The 20,489-nt window shown below is 35.3% G+C and overlaps 1 long non-coding RNA gene and 1 pseudogene across 1 annotated transcript; both read left to right on the top strand.

Moving 5' to 3' along the window:
- The first annotated feature begins 2,627 nt into the window (after window positions 1-2,627).
- On the top strand, window positions 2,628-20,423 carry LOC122148517 (annotated as a pseudogene).
- LOC122148539 lies at window positions 13,946-14,980 on the top strand. Its single transcript, XR_006162435.1, has 3 exons — window positions 13,946-14,031; window positions 14,175-14,258; window positions 14,886-14,980. It is a non-coding gene; the product is annotated as an uncharacterized LOC122148539 (long non-coding RNA).
- Window positions 20,424-20,489: the final 66 nt, after the last annotated feature.

The raw sequence follows: 20,489 nt of genomic DNA, 5'->3' as shown, positions 1-20,489 counted from the left end.
TTTATTCAAAGGGACCATCAATTATAGATATGGCAGCTGGCTGTGAGTTTCTATTTATTACCATCAGGTTTCTGCAATAGCGCAGCTGTGGTTTAACCCCATGCTCTACATATGTTTTATGTTTCATCTTTTGTTTATGTAGTATGAACTTCAGGTTTCTTCCGGTCAGCCTGTAAAGAAATCACACACTTATATTTCAGTTACAGCATCACAATGAAGTTATTTTTCAAAATAAGTCAACATGGTGACCATTTTTAATGTCTTTGAAAGAAGGTGCTTGGCTTTCTCTCGCTAAAAAATATTTATTTGATCTGTTTAAATATCTATTTGATCTGTTTGGGTAACAGGGTTGAACCACTTTTTTTCCACAATAGTAAAACCAATGTCAGCTTGCTTCAAATTAACATTTCCATGTTCTTTCTTATACAGACTCGACCTGAAACCAGTCAGTGGATTTTACTTTAGTCAGTGGATTTTTACAGGGTCATCAATTTTTGATTTATATCTAGTTCAAAGTCAATTGTCATTTCCTATGAGTTAATAACACTTCCTGGAGATCAGTTGTCATAATTTCCATCTGTACATCCTCATTTGCAAGAACATTTAAATGACTTTCACTTTGATTGTGTGCAGGCCTGGCTTGCTGAGAAGAATATTCACAGATATTGTGACTTTAACAGTGAAGAAAAAAGCAAACAAATAAATAAATAATAAAACCTCCCCATATCAAGAAAAAAAATTAGTTTCATTTTAGTTTGTTTTATTAATTTAGTTGTCTTTTTGTAGTTTTTCAATAAATCTGTTTAGGATCTGTCATTTTAATACATCAACTTAAACTAAATGAAAATGAGATGTTGCTTTGGCAACTAGCCAAAATAATATATATATATATATATATATATATATATATATATATATATATTATATATATATTTATTATTTTATTTATTACAGTTAGTCGTTTTTTATTTTAAGTAATGAACATGTTTTTCTAACTATAATAAGCCTCATATAAAGCTAAGAAGTGTTTTGAGGCATATTCTCTTGCTTGTGTTTGTGTGTTGCAGGGTCTGTTTCAGACAGAGCTGTCCTTAGCCAGGCTTGATTTGTTGAACAAGGTACTGAAACACTCATTACAATATTCAAACTGCACAAAGGGGAGGAAATGTCTGTAACATTTTATGCTGCCATAGGAACATGCAAATAAAAGTTTTCCAGTTGAAGCACACCAACTGTCATTTCAAACTATAGGACAGCACCTGTGTGTTTGTGGGAGTGTGATGACTGTTTACTTTCTCTTCAGTGGCTGTCCTCTGAGGGTCCGATGTTAAAGGCGAGGAGTGTGTCAGTTAGACACTTGTGGACCACCACAGAGGGCACATCTTTCAGAGCTGTGGCTGGAGTTGAGCTCTTACTAGACAGTCAAGACAAGTCAGCTCTTTATTTAGGAACCATTTCCACAAATAATACATTTAGTATTGTGCTTGTAGGATGTGGCAGTTGTTGTAAATGCCTCATATGCAGAGAATAAACTAATTCTGAAGCTCTCTGCAAAGCAGTACGTTATAAAGGTTATTTAAAAATGAATTCTACAAAATTACATAATTTAAGTTTTCTGATTTCAAATTTCAGAGCCTGATTTAATTTTTTTCCCCGTTTTGTGACCATCATAGTTTTTATATAACAAAAAATTTCATATCAGAAGGACCCATTGAGGTGAGAATAAAATGTCTATTCTGTTCTATTCTGTATACATTTATTTTTATTCATAAATGTTATATTATCTCCTCAAAGATGGAGGAGAGCTTGAGAAGTTATCTTCAGGAGGCTGTTGGAATCCACCAAGCCATATCATCACAAACATCAAACTGTATGCTATAGTAGGGTATCAAAAAGAGTATCATTTTACACTTTGAATGGTTACATTTTTGTTTTATTTCTATAATTGTGCATGTGCAGGGGTAGTGATAGTCCAGCTGGATTTTGGTTTTCCACAAACCAAAACTGCGAATGACTATATTGTAACTGCCTTTCTGCCATATGACTTGTACCAAGAACTTTGCGAATGTTTATATCTGTCAGTGTATTGTATTTATGGAATTTTGGTTTTTTTTTTGTTAAGTTTGATGTTTTATCTGTTCAGTGATCTCATATAAACTCATATCTCATATCTCCTATATCTCATATGATCAGTATATATAATATATATATATATATATATATATATATATATATATATATATATATAATGTACACAAAGCAATTTTCCCTTGATGTCCTTATAAGGGGTGCAATGGTTTATATCACCACTCTGTGGCGTCGGTGTGCACACCGCAAGCCAGTCAGTGTCCTCAAGTGCCCTCTCTCACGACATGAAATGCGTGTTTTTGAAGCGTCACGGACACTTTGAAATCGACTGTGCAGTCGTCGATAGATTTAAAATGATATTTTGCATTAAATAAAAAAAAAATTAAATTACGTACTAGCGCATTTTAGCGGGTTTGGTTTGATAGTCTCGCGCCCTGGCTCACTGCAGGATGTGTATTTAATACGCGTATAAAGGAAATCGAAACCAAAGTGGGATCCGTAAGTTTCATTTTTCTTCCGTTGACCTGGACCGATGCGGTATGCCTCCAGCGGTGAGTACATCATATGAATTTATGTTATAAACATATAGAACATTTTAAATGCTTCTCCTGAGGTCATATTATGAGCAAAGCACGTTGTTCTTGAGCTCAGCGTTCACACAGTCTCCATGTCTACAGTGGCAATGTCGTTTACCTGCAGGTCACTAAATGGGCACGAGCTGCTACGTATTTACTAAAACAGCTAATTATTCTATTATAGTTTTTTGTAATTAAGGGCATAGACAGAAACCTTTTGAGCAAAACTTTTGCATGAGTTACATATTCTTTATATGGAGAACATAACTTTGAATATCATTGATAAACATAAGTGCCATCCTGAAAGGACCCTGCAAGCATGTCCTTGTTGGGCCCATGCTGGCTTTTTGCGGGCACAGTGGGCTAGGGCCACACCACACCAAAATCTAAACATGCCCACTGGGGGCTTGTCCAGGCGAGGCCCACAGCTTTGTGCTCACCGCAGCCTCTCTGTGAAGCAGCCCACACTATGGAAATGCCCACATTAGACATGAGCTTGTTAATAAGAATTTTGAGGGCAGTTTTTTCTTCCTTACCACTAGTGATGTTAGGGGTGTTTAGGTTTCCTAAAGTAAAGCCATGTGGTAGAGAGAGTTAGCAATAGCAAGCACAGCAGCAGCAGCAGCACACATTGTGCTGTTTCCTGGGTGGGAAATGTGTCATTTCAAGCCCAGTCTAAAGGAGGTTGTTTTTTTTTTTTTTTTTTTTTTAAAGTGAACATTGCTGATGTTTTTTTTTTTCAGAGATGGCATGTGTGTTTTTTTTTCTGTGTTTTTTTGAAGTGTGAGATGTTCTTGTGTATAAATATTTTTTTGTTATTGTGTATAAATTTTTTTGTAAAAATATAGACTTACCCAATCGCTACCCCTAAACCTAACCCTGCCCATAATTTATTCCTAAAATCAGTGTGAAATAATAGCTGATTAACAAGTGTGTAGAAACACCTAACCCTGATTGTAAGCCTAAAATAGATATATCCTGAAAAGTCTCAATTCTGATTGGTTGCTTGCGATGTTGTTCCAGGATCAACAAGGATGTTGATCCAGGAACATGTTGTACTTGGTGAAATCACGCTCACCGTATGTATGTATGGCCTATGTTTGAATTGATGCTAGGAGTTTAAGACAGTGTATTTGTATGCATTTTAGAAGGACTCTTTATTGGTGAGGACACCACATCATGGTCCAGTTTGAATTTGGATTAAAAGTTATTTTTGACGTGAGACCATAGTCTGGAGTATTTTTGATTGCTCCTGGTTAGGAAGAGTCTGGTGTTTAAGAGCTGTGGCTTGTTTTCATTACAAGATGTTGGATTATTAATTTGCAATCAGCCAACTTCATCTACGGACAGTGTTTAGAAATTGATGCACTACAGATAAGACTTTCACACCCATCAACTTTAACATGACGAAATTCAACAATCTTCTTACATTGTTTGTTTGTGTGTGTGTGTGTGTGTGTGTGTGTGTACTTTTGGTTTTTTTTGTTTTTTTGTTTTATGTAGCTGTATTAACTTGAATTGAATGTTTTCTATTTTGTATTTAATAAATCCATTGATTTCAAATCCCTTTGACTGCTGTACATATTTGACAATATAGACATTAGTTATGTTGTGTCTGCATCCGTTTCAGATGTATAATAACTGTTTTTCCCAAAGACTTAAGTTATAGTAGCTGAAAAGTATTTAAAGTGAAACAGATGTAGTAAGTATTGTGTGATGTAAAAAGTTCTACAAAGCAAAATTAAGGAGTCTTTGTTTATTGATTCTGATTTTTCCCCCAGCTAATGGATGAGAATGGACATGTTGGACTGGTCAGGGGACATCCTGGCACTTGTGGCCCAGGAGGCCAGTGCACTGGTGGACTTGCTCTGCAAACAAAACAGTGGCGTTCTGGATCGGATCATTGCCTTAGTGGAACCTAAAACACTGGATCAGATACGGTCATTGACCAACAACAGAGACCCGTGTCTCAGCCATTGTAGATTACTTCAAGAACTCAGACCAGAAATTATGTATATGGTTTCTTTCCACTGTATGTCAGTACTGTGACAACATTCCCTTTCTTCTTGAAACTACACTGGTGTCCATAGCAGGATACACTTCTGGTAAGTCATGTTCTGCACTTTTTTTTTGTTATACAGCAGCTTTTCCCCTCTTCATGCAACTGCTTTAAATACTGTAATTAATGTTAAAGCATAATTTTTAATATTAATTATAATTTAATTTAACAACATCAATCTACAGTTTTTACTATGATAGTTCTACATTTCAACAAATAATTTGTAAAAAGTGTTGAAGTGAAAGTATCCTGTAGATGTTGAAAAAAATAAGTTATTTAAAACATGAATGTTATTGAATTCTGGGTTATAATTATTCAGGCATTTTTTGTTTTCTATGCTTTTAAGGAACAAACTTCAATCATACATGTGAGACTGATTCTTCACCATCACAACATGCGAAACGTCCACGGCTAGGTATGTTTTATTCTTAAAGGGACACACCCATTTTGAATTTGGATTCATTGTGAAAGCAATCGCTCTGAGCAACCCAGCTGTTAAATTTGTTTCAGCTTGGATGACAGCAACCAATTTGCTATTCAACAAGAAAAGCTGCATTTCTACAATTTCTTATTTTAATCCAAACAAAATAATTAACATATTTCCCGTATTTTATAGTATATAACAAAACATCAAACCAAGTGTCACAAGAAATATAGCATAAACCCCCAAAAAATCAGTTTCTGATTAAGAAAGGCAAAATCTGAAAATGAAAATTAGTTCTTAGAGAAGGTCTAGCATCATTTATTTCCAGATGGCACATGGTTAATTATTTTATTTTTAAAATATTAAAATACATAGTTTTTTAAAAGTGACCTTATTTGAGGCTTTTGTATGAACTGTAATTTAATTTCATGATAAAACTCAACAATGCTTTGATTTTCTTACCTAGATCATTTACAGAGCTACACAGATGCTCTTAAATCCATGATAATGCAAAAACACGAGTCAGTGGCACAAGCTGTAGTAAAAAACATCCATCTGGAGGACACATGGGTGTATTTAAGACACAAGAACCCTCCACGAGGGAAAGACAGGACCATCCAGCCTCAAGCCACTCTAGACAACCATGAGGGAGAAGAGTCAGAGCATAAAGTGTCTGTTGAGTCTCTTTTGAAAACCACCAGCAGGGTTGTCATGCTGCTGGGCCAGGCTGGCTCTGGTAAGACACCTGCTGGTTCACACTGCCTCGGCCGTGACTGGGCTGAAGGCTCCTTCCCGTCTATGCACCTGCTGTTCCTGCTGGAGTTCCGGCAGCTTAATCTTATCTCACGTAATCTCTCCTTGAAAGAACTGCTCCTTTCTCTTCTATCCTGCTTCTGGTGATATTGAGGAACAAAGTGACGCAGTGTTTGCATTCATCCTCTCCAACCCTGAGAAGGTCTGCTTCATATTTGATGGGTATGATGAGTTTCGTGGCAAACTTACGCATCCTGAAAAGCTGGAGAGCATCATGGACCCAAACAAACCTCTTCCAATGATAGATCTCCTCTCAGTACTGTGTAGTCGTAAATTCCTTCCAGATTGCACTGTGTTGGTCACCTGTAGACCACGAGATGTGACTGACATGTTTTGGAAGCCCTGGTTTCATTACCTGTGAGCTTCAGGGGTTTGACCGATTGGGTGTGAAGGAATACGCTGAACAGTACTTTCATAAAAAGGAGAAGAACTCAAAAAGAAGGCTGTAAACTTGTTGATGGACAACCGACACCTCTTGTCAATGTCTCACGTACCCGGACTCTGTCATATTTGCTGTGTATGTATAGATCATCTGTTCTCCAGTGATGGATCTGATCTACAGCTACCAACTTCCTTAACCCAAATCTACATGCAGATCCTCTTGGCATTCCTCAAACGCATTGATGGAGGTGTGGTGTCTGGTACATCTCCACTGCAGAGATACAGAACTAAAATTGTTGAGATTAGCCTGTTGGCTCTCAAAGGACTGGAGGAAAGCACTATAGTCTTCATGGACACAGATGTGTCTCCAGAACTCCAGGATTTTGGCGGTCAAAAGCGGAATACTGACTATTTTGAAACGGACTCATGAGGATGGATCTTCAGGATATGGTTTTCACCTTCATGCACCTTAAAATGCAGGGATTTTCTCGCTGCTCTCCACCTCATGACCAGTCAGAACATCACTGAGAGTCAACTTAAGAAGAAGCTTAACTTGAAAAACTTGCCGCTGGACCACCAAGATTGATCCAAAATCCATCTTTACAGACTCTCTCCATCTTTATGTATGTGGACTTGCAGCGGAGGCCTGCACATCCAATTTGGTCCAGTTTAAAGGGACAGAGGGCGCCACGGCTTGGGTACAAAAACGCCAAGCTGCCGTCCGTAATTTTTTGCTGGGTTTAGCAGGAAGTACCAGTCAAACAGGCCCCAAAATTGTGGAGCTGTGTCGATGTGCTCATGAGACACAAGATGCTAAGTTGGCAAGAGCTATTGGTTCGAGACCGCAAGTTTTGAACTGCGAAATATCAGACTCAATGCTGTTGACATGGATTCCTTAGCATTTGTGACAGCGGCTGCTGATCAGAATGTATGTCTAGACATTGGTGGCTGTTCATTGACCTTGACCTGGATTGTTTGGAAATCCTTCCTAGTTTTCAAGAATGTGCATCATCTCATGTGAGTTTCCATAAATTTCCTCTTTTATGAACGAATACTTTATGTATGTCATGATATGTGTAGAAAATTTCAGCCTATGGCAGCTTCAATTACTCATGCATGCTATAACTAAATGCTAATTAATCTGTATTGGGTGTTATATATATTTTTAATTGTGTGTGTGCTCATTTATCCTATTTTTACATTTAGATGACCTTTGCTGTCCTCTAATTCTCACCTAAGTTAATTTTTAAAAACTCATATATTATAAATATTTTAAAAACACTGTTAAATGTAATGTTTAGCGAATCTCGAAATGAATATCCATTTTCCATACCGCTGCCTAAACTTTCATTTTAAAGCGATAGTGTTTTATTTTAAATTAATTTAGACAAAATAGTATAGATTTTTAATGACAGTCATTTTTTCGAACATCAGCCACAAAACATAAATAATTATCAATTTGTGGATATTTCTTCCAGAATTTTAACTGTAATACATGATTTTGGTGAAATTTCTCCACGTTTTGACATGTATTAATTGTAGTCTGAGTTGTATTTTCTTTTACCTTGTTTAGTTTTTTGTTCATGGCGTCTGCTAAATGATTAAATGTAAATGTTTAGGTTGTAGTTACGTTGTAGTCTTTAATCTGGACTTGTTGATGTATTCAACTTAAAATATATATTTCATTCAAGTTTCCGTAGCCGGAAATATGATGACAAGTTTGCAGAGGCTTTGTGTGGTATCCTGTCTCAACTTCAGGCTTTGCGGCCATTTAGAGTAAGTCTTTGATCCAACAAAGTCTGTTGTGTCCTTTAAGCATTTTGTCACAAATATTCCCTTGCAATGTGTTTTGCACTGGTTTATGTTTGTCTCTGATTAACAGTTTTATCAGTGGTGGTCTCGCTGATGTTGGAGCTGCTAAACTTTGCCAGGGCTTTGAAGGACTGTCCCACATATCACTCACCTAAAGTAATATGATTTGTTATGGGAGTGCACTTCATAGATTCATAGAAATTTCAAGCATTCTAGTGATTTTGGCCTAACATAATTGTTTTAAAGTATTCAGATACATTTTCTGGTAAATGAATGGACATACTGTTTGTTTCCAAAAGGTTACAGTAGGTGGTCTGATGATCTGTCATGCGTGTCTGTCTGTGTCAATCAGTGTGTTTCTGTTTATCTGACAGTGTCAGTGATAACTCTTTGAAAGATGAAGGTATAAGAGAGATTGCAGAAACACTATCTAGACTGCCTAACATTTCCTCTGTTTTTGTAAGTAGTGTGTTTTACATTTCAAAAAACCTGTGGCGATCAGCTTTCTTTCATTTATTTAGATATTTGCTTGTCTTAAAAAACTCAATATTAGTATATATTAAGTCTGGTGCATTCTTACAATTTTACTCAGGATGGGGAAGAACAGCATCTCCACAGATGGAATCCTCACACTCATCGACGAGAATGGCTGCTTGCACCTCTGTTCAGGAAGTCCATGTTGAGTATGTTGACTTGTTGATTTGTCAAAGAGATTTTTGACACATAAATATGACCTTAAAATTGTAATGTTTATATACTATTAAGTAAAAGAATATTAACTTCTCCATGTTTTTTACTTGTATTTATTGTAGTCTGAGTTGTATTTTCTTTTAGCTTGTGTAGTTTTGTTCATGTTTTTTTAAGGGATGAGGACATGTCACATGACCTGCCCATTTAGCTCCATTTCCATGGGATGTTCACAGTTGTTTGATTCTATACAGGGGCAATAAAGAGATCAGCCTTTCCTTCTCACAAAGCTCTGACACAGTCTGGTGAGTGCTGATTTGTTAGAATGCTATTAGAAGGGTTATTTTCAAAGGGTGGGTAATACCCCATAACTCCAAATAATGTATTTTATATTTCTATTGTGGTTACTTTGTCTCTGCAATGTGCAGTTGGTCAGGTATTGCTGTGCAATGCTCTATGCCTTCAAAGTGATCAAGTATGATAGATGTTAGATGATAGATAATGTGTATGGACTTTTTTTATTTGGTGGTAAGTCTATAGCTTTCACCCTGATTGAGTCCAGTCTACACTCTACAGTGACTGGACAGTTTGGTGGTCATTCAAAGCAATAAATAAAATACAACAAAACATTTGAATATAATGAAACAACAAAACATTTTTTCTCACTTTCTATTCCTTAGTGACAACACAGACTTGAATAACACAGGAGAACCAAAGACTGTAACGTAAGTTCTGAATCCTTTAACATGTTATTATTTATTTTTTTAGATAAAGGAAAACAAATTAATATTTAGTAAAAAAAGCCATAAAGTTAAAACACTGAACTTTAGACTTTATGAATTCATTATAAATTATTGAATGAGCCGTGCTTTCATTTTGTTTTGTTCGATAAGGTGATGTATTGTGTCCAAGTGTTCACCACTGGGCAACATTTCAGGAGATTTAAAGGACAGAGTCAGAGATTTGGTGGAAAAGAGTAGTAGGCTTGGCAAAAGTTATGCAGTTGCTGGGAAATCATTGCTTATATTCAAGACGGCACAAAAAAAAAGACAAATGTAATGCAAAACACACAAAAATAGCTATCTTGAATATTTATTTATCAAAAAGTTATTTTAATCAGGGATAAAATGTGAAAGGCCATTCTCAGACATTCTGTCAGTATGTAAAAATACCATAATTGGCAGCAGTTGAATAAAGCATATAGCTTTTATTTTATATTTAAAAATAATGTCATTACCATTGTTTCAGTGGGTAATATTTTCCAAACTACACATTCTGAACTGACAGAAATTACATGTTTAATTGTTTCTTTATAGGTTAAAGCATTGTAACATCAATGTTACCAATGTCGTCAGCCTGTGTAATAAACTCAGGGTTTTTTCCTACATTACCCTTCTAGAGTAAGTATCAAAATGCATCATAAATCTCACCTTCTACACTTCAAAAGTCAATAACCTCACAGCAGATTGAGTTGATACTCCCACAGTTCTTCATGTAAGTAGGCCGCAAATGCAACATTTTTTTTTTTCATCTCTCAGTTTGTCCAACAACTCACTGGGTAACAAGGGGCTAAAGAAGATTCTGGACCTTCTGCCTAAGCTAGGAATGATTCAGCAGATCAAGTAGGACAGTGTTTCCTCTGCAACTTCATTTGTTCTTGAGAGTTAGTCAGTGTTAACCAGTGTTGCTTGTGCAAAATAACTTCCCCATATACTTGAAGTGCATTTCTGTTTTCAAAAGAGTGTATATGCTATATGTTTTTTCTGAACACTCACACAGTGTCAGTGAAAATGGTGTTGATATGGATGGGGTGGTGATGCTTGCTTCTGCCCTCTGTAACCAGAGAAAGAACCTGAGGAGAGTGGATGCAAGGTAACTACCTTGTCAAAATCAGCATGGAGTTATTAACCATTTTACTGCCTGTCTGAAAATGCTGTGCTTTTTCTCACCAGTGAAAACGGAAAGAAAAAGTTGGTTATTTTGTTTAACACCAGCAGACGGTACTGAAACAGTTGCAGACATTTCTGCTTAATATATAAAATAGTGAATATGTAAATGTTGGTTTTGAATAACAAATGTGCTTTATGAATGCAGACATAATTCAAGACAGCTGACGGCTAATGAAACTGGGATACATGTGCATAAAAAACTCGGGTACATCTCTCAGTTGTATTCAGTACATTGATTTAGCAGTGATCATTCAATCATTTGTTAATCGAGTTTATTTGTATAGCACATTTCAAGATAGACATCTTTACAAAGCAGTTTCATAGAAAATAAATGTTTCTACATTACAGTTAAGAATAATTTTTGTCTTTCCAGTTTATCCAATAGTGATATCAAACCTTTCTACATGACCAAGCTGTGTAAGCAACTGGTAAAATGTGAAAACCTACTGGACATTGAGTATGTAGCTCTTCTGCAATTCTCTAGGGTAGATGAAAGATGTATCATCTGTATTCAGCTCGTCCTCAATGTTTATTTGTAATACAGGTTTTTCCCATCTAAAATTATCAAATGAGTCTGTTGAGAAGTTGATGTTGATCCTTCCTGAAATGTCTTCTCTTCAACTACTGAAGTAAGTGGTCATAACCGTCTGGTTCGTGCAGCACAGCTGTGGATGTATCTCTATCATAAATTACCTATGACTATATGACTATGATATGACTATTCATCCATGGTGACCTTGTTTTACAGCCTAAGTCATGTCGACCTGTCTACAAATGGGGCTTTGTTATTGATCAGATCTCTTGCTGACTGTCAGCGTGTCACAGCTGTAGAACTAAGGTATCTTACTTTAGTTCATGTCAGATATTAAAATAGGGTAAATCACAAATATTGATTTTAACATGATTCTCAGGCACCAGGCAGAAGCATTCATCAAGTTTGTTCCTGAAAAAGCAGAGGCAGCAATTTGCAAGTAAGTAATGTTAGCTCACCATCTATATTGTGGCTGCACGATTATGGCAAAAATAATACTTCTTAGTTATTTAGATTTATATCAAGATAGTTATGAAATTGTCCATTTTCTCTTAGCAGCATCATGCTCTGTTTTATTTATTTTTATAATTTTATAATTACTTCAGTGCATGCCCACTGACTGCTCTGCATTCTTGTGAAGATTCTTTGAAGCGGTTTACACTGTACAACAAAATCTCTCTAATATATTGGTTCTACACCTTGCTGGCTTTAATGAGAGCATTCGTGAGAGTGCAGAACTTAGTCAGTGAACTCGTGCTAACAAAACTCTGCATTTGAGTGGTATTAGATGGATTTCTCCTTCCTCTTATTGAACTAATCAAATATGCATGCAACATACATGTTTGTAATGGTCAACGCTGGTCAAAGGTGTTGTTGTTGTTAACTTAAACTATTATAAATTCTTTTCAGTAACTGAAATAAAGCTGAAATAAAATAAAATACAAATATTAGATGAAAAACTTAACCTAAATTAAAATTAGAAATGTAGAAATACTAAACTTATTAAAACTAAAACTGAAATAAAAATAAATTAAAGCTAAATAGACATAAAAAATCCAAAAACTAATAAAAATGAAAAAAACACGTAACAAAATGACTTAACATAAAATTAAAATAAAATATGAAAATAAAAATTCTAAATCTTAATAAATACTCTAACAGGATATATAGCAATTAATGCTAAAATAACACTGTCTTTGGTGCAGTATGTCTTAAATTGAATTCTGTAATGCTGAATCACTGTAATAGATTATTTCTTGATTAATTTTTTCACCCTTGTCAGCACCAATAGCCTTGTGGGCAGTGCGCTTCAGGTGTCCCGAGTTTGAGTCCCAGCTCACGGACCTTTCCCTATCCCCCCCCCCCCCCCCACTTCACTTCCTGTCACTATACTGTCCCTATCGAAAATAAAGGCCAAAACACAAAAAAACATACCTTTAAAAAAAACATTTTTTTCGCCCTAGCGCTTTTTAGAAAATTGGAGGTTTTGACTTTTTTCTGTGATGTTAACAGGCTCACAGAGTATAAACTCTGCAAAAAGCAACGTTGAGAAGCTCTCAAGGATACTGGAGAACTGTCCTCACCTATCTGAACTGGAGTAAGTGTTCCTCTGTTCTTTTACCTCCATTTTCTTATTTTAATAGAACTCAGTACATTTTACTGTACTGTTATCACAAACAGTTTCATTTTTATTTTCTTTCTCCACTGTAGTTTGTCTCATAACCTTCTCCGTGATGAAGGGGTGAAATGTTTTGTTGATTATTTGCCTAAACTAAAGATTTCTAGTTCAGTGAGGTAAGAGTTTAGCGACAGATGTAGAGTTTGCTTGTAATTTCAATTATGGATTCATTTACCTTGTAAAGTTTACCTGTTGTGCTCCTTCGCAGCCTCAATGGCAACCGAATGACTCAAGTGGGGGCACTGCATCTGGTTGACTCAATGAATACTTGTGAGAAAGTTATTGCTGTTGAAGTCAGGTAAAGCTAATTCATTATGACTTCCATTCATTCCTTGCTTTTCATTGACATGAACAATGATTGGCTTTCATATTACATGTGTGTTTACTTGATTGTCTGTTTAAGTCTGAAGGTATATGCTTTCTGCTTATCTTTAGTCTTGGAGTGGAAGATCAGTCTCTGATTAAGTTTGTGCAGGAACATGTCAATGGCAAAACTCTTCCCAGAATACATGTGAGGTAAACAAACAATCAGAGAGTCACGCATATAATATGATTCATTCACTCAACTCAAAAGTGAAAGTAGTTTGGTGGTTAGCTTCCTCTTATAGTTGGTCTTGACTACAGGCTAAGGGAGTGCAGTTTTGAGGTGATACACTTGAAGAAGCTTGTGGGAAATATTGAACAGATGCCCCTAGACTACTTACATTAGAGTGAGTATTTGAGCATAGTGCTTTTTGTGTATTTTTCACATTTCTTAACTATTGAAACTCAATATTATTATTTTCTAGACTAATCTCCTTATAAATAGAGATAATGAGTACTGTCATTGTTTTCAGGGACTTGCAAACTGTACATATGTTAACATCATGACTATGTAAAAAAAAAAAAGACTATTTTACATGACTTTTTATTTTTTTTATTTTTTTTATTGTTGCTCTTTTCTTTAGATTGTCTTCTAATTCACTACACAGGCAAGGGCCTTTTTCTCTTTACTGGACAGCCTGGTTGAGCTGTCCACAATCCAAACTGTGAAGTAAGATTTTAAAAAGATTGTTTATTTTTAAAGACTGTTCTCACAGACTTAGTATCTATTTCAAAAATTCTCATGCATTTCTTGAATATTTTTTAAAATGGCATATTTGGCACAATTTTAATGCAGTTTCCTATTCCTCTCAGATTAAGAAATAATGGTCTGAGTTCTGAGCAGATTGAGTATTTTATTAAACAGTTCAGTAGCTGTCACCAACACAGAGACTTCAGGTAAGAAATGAACAAAACATCTGTTTATTTAAGAGGGTTTCTTCAACTTCTGGCATTTTAACCTTTTAAAATATGTATTTCGTTATAGATTTGAGTTTTTTACCCTTGTCTCAGACCCAGACTATCAGTTTAAGAATAGAAAGATTCCACTATAAAATTATGATAAATATTTTCAAAAATAATATAACTAATAAAATGATAACCTAAACAAAGTGTGTAATAAACATTTCAGTATTTTTTATGTGAATTGATTTACATCAGTTTTTCACAAATTATGACCATCCCTCATGCATCATTTGCATCACGACTATTTTTTCAATAGTTACTGCACTTGTTTACCAAAAGAAACATGTCTCATGTCTGAGACAACAGTGATATATCAGACATATAGAATATAAAGCAAAAATCAAGGTCTGGTAAATATGGTAAAAAGTGTAATTGAATGTAATTGTTTTTATTTATATATATATATATATATAATATAAATCTTCAGCTCCTAAGTGCCTTAAGTTGAAAAAAACAACAAAAGACAGATGTAATCATGGTGTTTTTTTCTGTGATTAGTTGCTGCTTTTATATAGCAGATACAATATGAGGATAATAATGTGTTTGGAATGTCTTTATTAGGATTGAGAGAGCCGTGGCTGACAGGAAATGCTGTTGTCAGTCTCATTGCCAAATGCCTCAATCTGCAGCCACACATCAAAGAAATCAGTGTGCGGCTCTTAGGCAATAAGACACATCACCCAAAAATGAAAATTCTGTCATCATTTACTCACCCTCATGTCGTTCCAAACCTGTATGAGTTGCTTTCTTATGTTGAACATAAAACAAGATATTTTGAAGATTGCTGGTAATCAAAAAGTTGGTGGTTGCCATTGACTTCCATATTATTTTTTTCCTACTATGGAAGTCAGTGGCAACCACCACAAAAGATTGAAAACAGACACATGTAAGTAAAAAGTGATTATGTAAAACTTTTAGAGCAAAATATTGCTCTAGAGATGAAAAAACATCTTTTACCCAATATTTGCAGGGTCAGCCATGCATCCATAAACATCATAACAGAGGGCAATTCAAGTCTCAGCTCCACTTTTGTGTAAGTTAATATATTTTTTATGCTCATAGAATATGGAGTGCTATAAATATTGTGAATAAATATGATTTACAATATTACATATGCAAAGCTAATTTGGACCTTTTTCTTTCTGACAGAGATCATCCTGAAAAGTTCTCACCTGCTCTGAAGTCCATCAGGTGTGTTGGTATTTTGTTTGATTGTAAGCTTGTTGTTTGTTTTGTGCTTTTATTGACTCTTATTTTTATGTGCTATTCTCTGTATTTGATGTACAACACCACTTTTGTCACATTCTTTAGCTTTGATGACTGTGACATAGATGGACAGCATCTTGCTCCTCTGACACTTCCCTTTCAGAAATGCCATGCCTTGCAGGATTTAAGGTGAGTCAATGAGACTTTATGCTTATTTTGGTATATTAGATGGGGTTTTTTTCTGTTTGAATTCTGCTTACGTCATTTTATCTCCAGATTCTCTCAGCTCAGAGTGGACAGAAATAGTGCAGATTTTTTTTCTGCGGTCATACCATTTTTACAGAATCTCAGGAACCTTACGTAAGTTTTTTCAAATTAAGAACAGATAGTCATCTTTATTTATATGTGTAGGTGTTTCTTTTAAACATGCTTTTTACATAATGTCTAACAGTGAACATACATGCATCATGGGGCATTTGTTATTTTGCTACCACAGTGTCATTTCCTCATCTCAAATAATATATTCTGTGATAGAAATAGCAGTGGTGGGAATTAAATGTTAACATTTTTGTGATAAAATGTCCAGCTGTTTTTGTTGCTTGGGCTGATTCCATAGCATCTTTGGATCTCAAATACACACAGTTAGATCTTCTTCTTTTTTCATACTATTTGCATAATTTGACAAAAATAAAGCTTAATAGGAAATTAAGTATGATTAAAAAGTCTGCTCACAAGTGATATTGATTTACCTTTATTTTCTTCATCATTATGTGTTTCATATTTTTTTCCTTCATGCTCTTCACTGACACTAGTAAGCAAGTACACTAACTTTTGAGAAAACAATTTTTTTTTACATGGAATATCTGTATTTTTTAGTCTTGATTTGAAAGGTGCAGATGAGGATGTGTTGGGAAAAACTTGCTGAAGCTTTACCAAAACACACCAGCATTTGAGAGTTTGAGGTGTGTTATCTTTCTCATTATCCTTCTGTCCAAGTAAAGTTGAACTTTGCACTGAAAAAGTGGTCCTTACAGCGAATATAATTATGTGTAATTTCCATCTGTCAGTTTATTTACCTTTTCCTTCCCATGCATTTCAACATTTCCCTTTGCCTTCGGTTTTCCAGTTTGTCCCAGTTTGTTTTAGGTGACCGTGGAGCTGCAGTACTTGGGAGAGCACTTCAAAGTGTGCCAAATCTAAAGTCGATCAAGTAAGTGTCTGATTTTCTTCATTATTTCTCAGTGCAGCAGAGTGCAACATTGCTGATTGGCCGAGATCTTTTTGTCCAGTCTGTACCAGTGCTCTGGTTGGACAGCAGCTCGAGGGCGTGACCTGGTCAGAGGTCTGGTGCAGTGCGTCTTGCTGGCAGAGATACGGTAACACGTGTTGTAGTCTCAGCTTTTCAAACACTGTACTCTTGAATTTAAGAAATGTGGCTAGTTTATAATGCATTCACAGTCATTGACAGAATATGCTATATTCAATACTATATTCTCAATGATAGACTGGACTCTGTGGTACTTGATGAGGAGGGTATAACCATCCTAGCTCAAGGCTTCAGCCATTTGGCCTCACTTAGAAGGCTCAGGTAAGGTTTTACACCCTGAAATGTTCATTGTAGATTTAGCAAACACTCAATAAGCTAGTGTACTCACCTGAGAGCCTGTCCTGTATTTTATTTCTACTTTGATTGGTTATTCTCCTCAGCTTGAACAACATTAGAGTGGTGACATCAGAGACGTTTGTGAATGGCACTGGCATACTTTGTCTTCTGACCTCTTTTAAGGATTTTAGACAAATGGAAGAGATTGAGTAAGTATTATGGTCATTAAAAAGCACATGCACACAAATGCTAAGGGTTTGGAAATATGTGAACATTTTTATGCTGTTTACAGGTTGGAAAGTTGGCGAATGGGAGATGGTGGTACTTATGAGCTTGTGAATTACATTCCTTTGTGGACTGAACTGGTAAAACTAAGGTATGGCAACTGCATTGAGCATTAGAATAAAACTATACCTTACCTGAATAGTGCTTGAGCACAACTTATGAGGCTTATGATATAGCGCCCTCTAGTGGAGACATGGGGGAAATATATTATGCAAAGTTGTCAATGTTTATTTAATATATACAAAATAGTTTGTAAGATTTTATTTACTTATTTATTTATGTATTTTGTAAGAAATGTGGAAGTTGTCATCACAAAAAAATAAATTACACGTTGATATATATGCCTACGTAAATATATTTCCATAGAGGACAGTTATTTTCAATTGTAATAATATTTTACAATATCACGGTTTACTGAATTTTTGATCAAGCGAATGCAGCCTTGGTGTGTGTAAGAGAGTTCTTTTAAAAACATTAGGAAGACATACTGACCCCATACTTTTGCATGGTAGTGTTATTGTCTAGATTTGTTACTGCAGTAACATCATCTGAAGCATTGCATCATTATTCATTTTCCTTGATTAACTTTTTGCAGTCTGTCAGACAACAATGTGACTGACCAGGCTGGAGAGAAGCTACTGGCCGCACTATCCCACTGCAGAGTTCTTCAGAAACTACAGTAAATCATTTATTTTATTTTATTAATGTGTGATATTACTTTCAAAATCAGTAGCTGACCATTCTTCATCATTTTGTTGTCACAGGCTGTCCAAAAACCGGCTTGGTCAGGCATGTGCTGCTAAACTAGCTCAAGTCCTTCCGTTACTGCCCCAACTTACAGAACTCAAGTAAGTCCTGTGTACTGTGGTCTTCACAGTGAATAATTACAGAATGAATTTTAGATTAAACTATTGCTTTGAAAAGATGTCACTTACAGGGAATATAATGTTTTTTTTTTTTTTACATAGTTTGTCAGAGAATCAGTTTGGCCCACATGGATCCTTGGCTCTTTGTGAAGGTCTGATGAGCATGAAGGCACTAAAAATACTACAGTAAGACAATAAATACATTACAGAAACATATATATGAAGTGAAATGTATGGATTTGTTGCATCACATGCACTACTGTTCAAAAGTTTGGGGTCAGTATGTTTTTTTTGTTTGTTTGTTTTTTTAAAGATATTCATACTTCAACTCAGCAAGGATGCATAAACTTGATAGCATAAAAATGGCAGTAAAAACATTCATATGTTATTGTGAAATTTCTATTCATCAAATAATCTTGAAAATTATATATTAAGGTTTCCAAAACAAAAATTAAGCAGCAGAACTGTTTTCAGCATCGATAATAATAAGAAATGTTTCTTAAACACCAAATCAGCATATTAGAATGATTTCTGAAGGATAATGTGACACTGAAGACTGGAGTAATGATGCTGAAAAATCATTTTTGCCATCACAGAATAAACTGCATTTTAAAATATATTAAAATAGAAAACAGCTATTTTAAATTGTAATGGTATTTCACAATATTAATGCTTTATTGTATTTTTGTTTAAATAAATGCAGCCTTAGTGAGCATAAGAGGCTTATTTAGAAAACATACCGTAAACCAATGTTACTATTTGTCTCTCAGTTTGACTTCGATTGGGAGTTCAGATCTGGTTGGTGTGGCCTCCTCCCTCAAACACTGTCCATCCATAGAGGACATCAGGTGGGATAAGACATTTCAGACTTCTTTTAATGCTGCAGTTGGACTGATGAATGCATTGTCCCGGTCCCTGTGTTTGTGTGTGTTTGCAAAGCTGCCATTAGTTTATGATATTATGTCTTCATCAGCTTGTCATGGAATGGATGTGGTGACAGCCTGGCACAGACACTGGCTGAGATTTTACCCCTATGTACGAAGCTGAAAAGACTTGAGTAAGTACTTGAGTGCTTGCTGTGTAGGTTTAGCTATTAGTGCGATTACAAAATGCTGATGTCATTAAAACTAATGATTGCAGCCTGGAAGCCAATAATATAACTACAGCAGGAGCCACAGTGATAGCCAAATGCCTCCCATCATGCCCCTCCATTGAAGTAATAAGGTATGACTAGCACATACACTCTTGATCAGAAAATTAGTGATTAATAAGAATAGTAGAACTGCTTGACATGCACATAAAAAGTTGAGCTTCTCTTTATTTTACACAGACTCTGGAGGAACCAGATTGCCAAAGAAGATGAGAATCTGAAAGATCAGAGACTGAATTTTTCATCATTTTAATAATTTTAATCATTTATGTTTTCATTTTTTTTTTTCCTTTGTAAATAATATTGTTGTAGTACTGTTACTGGATTGCAATATTGAGTTATTTAATCGGGGAACATATTACCTCATTAGAGCAATTCATTACACCAAACAGCACAGTTTCCAGTTGTTCAGGGGCTTGAATCGTTTAATGTCCATCTAATGGTAACAGTAGGCTCTGGTCGATAAAGAGAAAGAGCAGGTCACACATGCTATAGCATAAAAAATAAAAAAGATCAGTTGGATTACCTTAACAAGAGATTTACATTTTCTGTGGATTTTCTAAATTGGAAGAATTAGAAACAATGAAAATGTGACTAATTAGCACAGGCAACTGTCTTGTACAGTTCAGCACACTCATGCTCTTTGCTTATGCACTGACATAAGAGCCCAGACCTCCATTAGGGGCATTTATGCACTGATCAACCCTGGACACCCACATGTTGTGTTCTTTTTTAAATTACGTATTTATTTCTGTATTTTACTTGGATCTATTCAAACTGTTAGCTATAAGTTATTTTATTTTATTTAATTTTTTATGTGCTTTACTCTGTGTTATCTGTAAGGCAAAATTGCCCATGCAGTGCTTGTGTCACTGTTAAATGCACAAACATCCTCTCTGATAGCTGCACTGATAAATTTGCATTCTATTCATCTACTGAGTTTTTAATGTGCACTTTAAATGTAAATAAAGGTAATTCTTCATAAAAAATTTTTGGACAATAGTTATTCCGCTATTTAATCACATCTCAAAATAGAATATAGATAGAGACAATGA

This window comes from Cyprinus carpio, chromosome A18 (assembly GCF_018340385.1).
Source record: "Cyprinus carpio isolate SPL01 chromosome A18, ASM1834038v1, whole genome shotgun sequence".
NCBI classification, from domain to species: Eukaryota; Metazoa; Chordata; class Actinopteri; order Cypriniformes; family Cyprinidae; genus Cyprinus; species Cyprinus carpio.
Note: the sequence above shows the minus strand (reverse complement) of the source record. Positions and strands in the feature narration are given on the sequence as shown.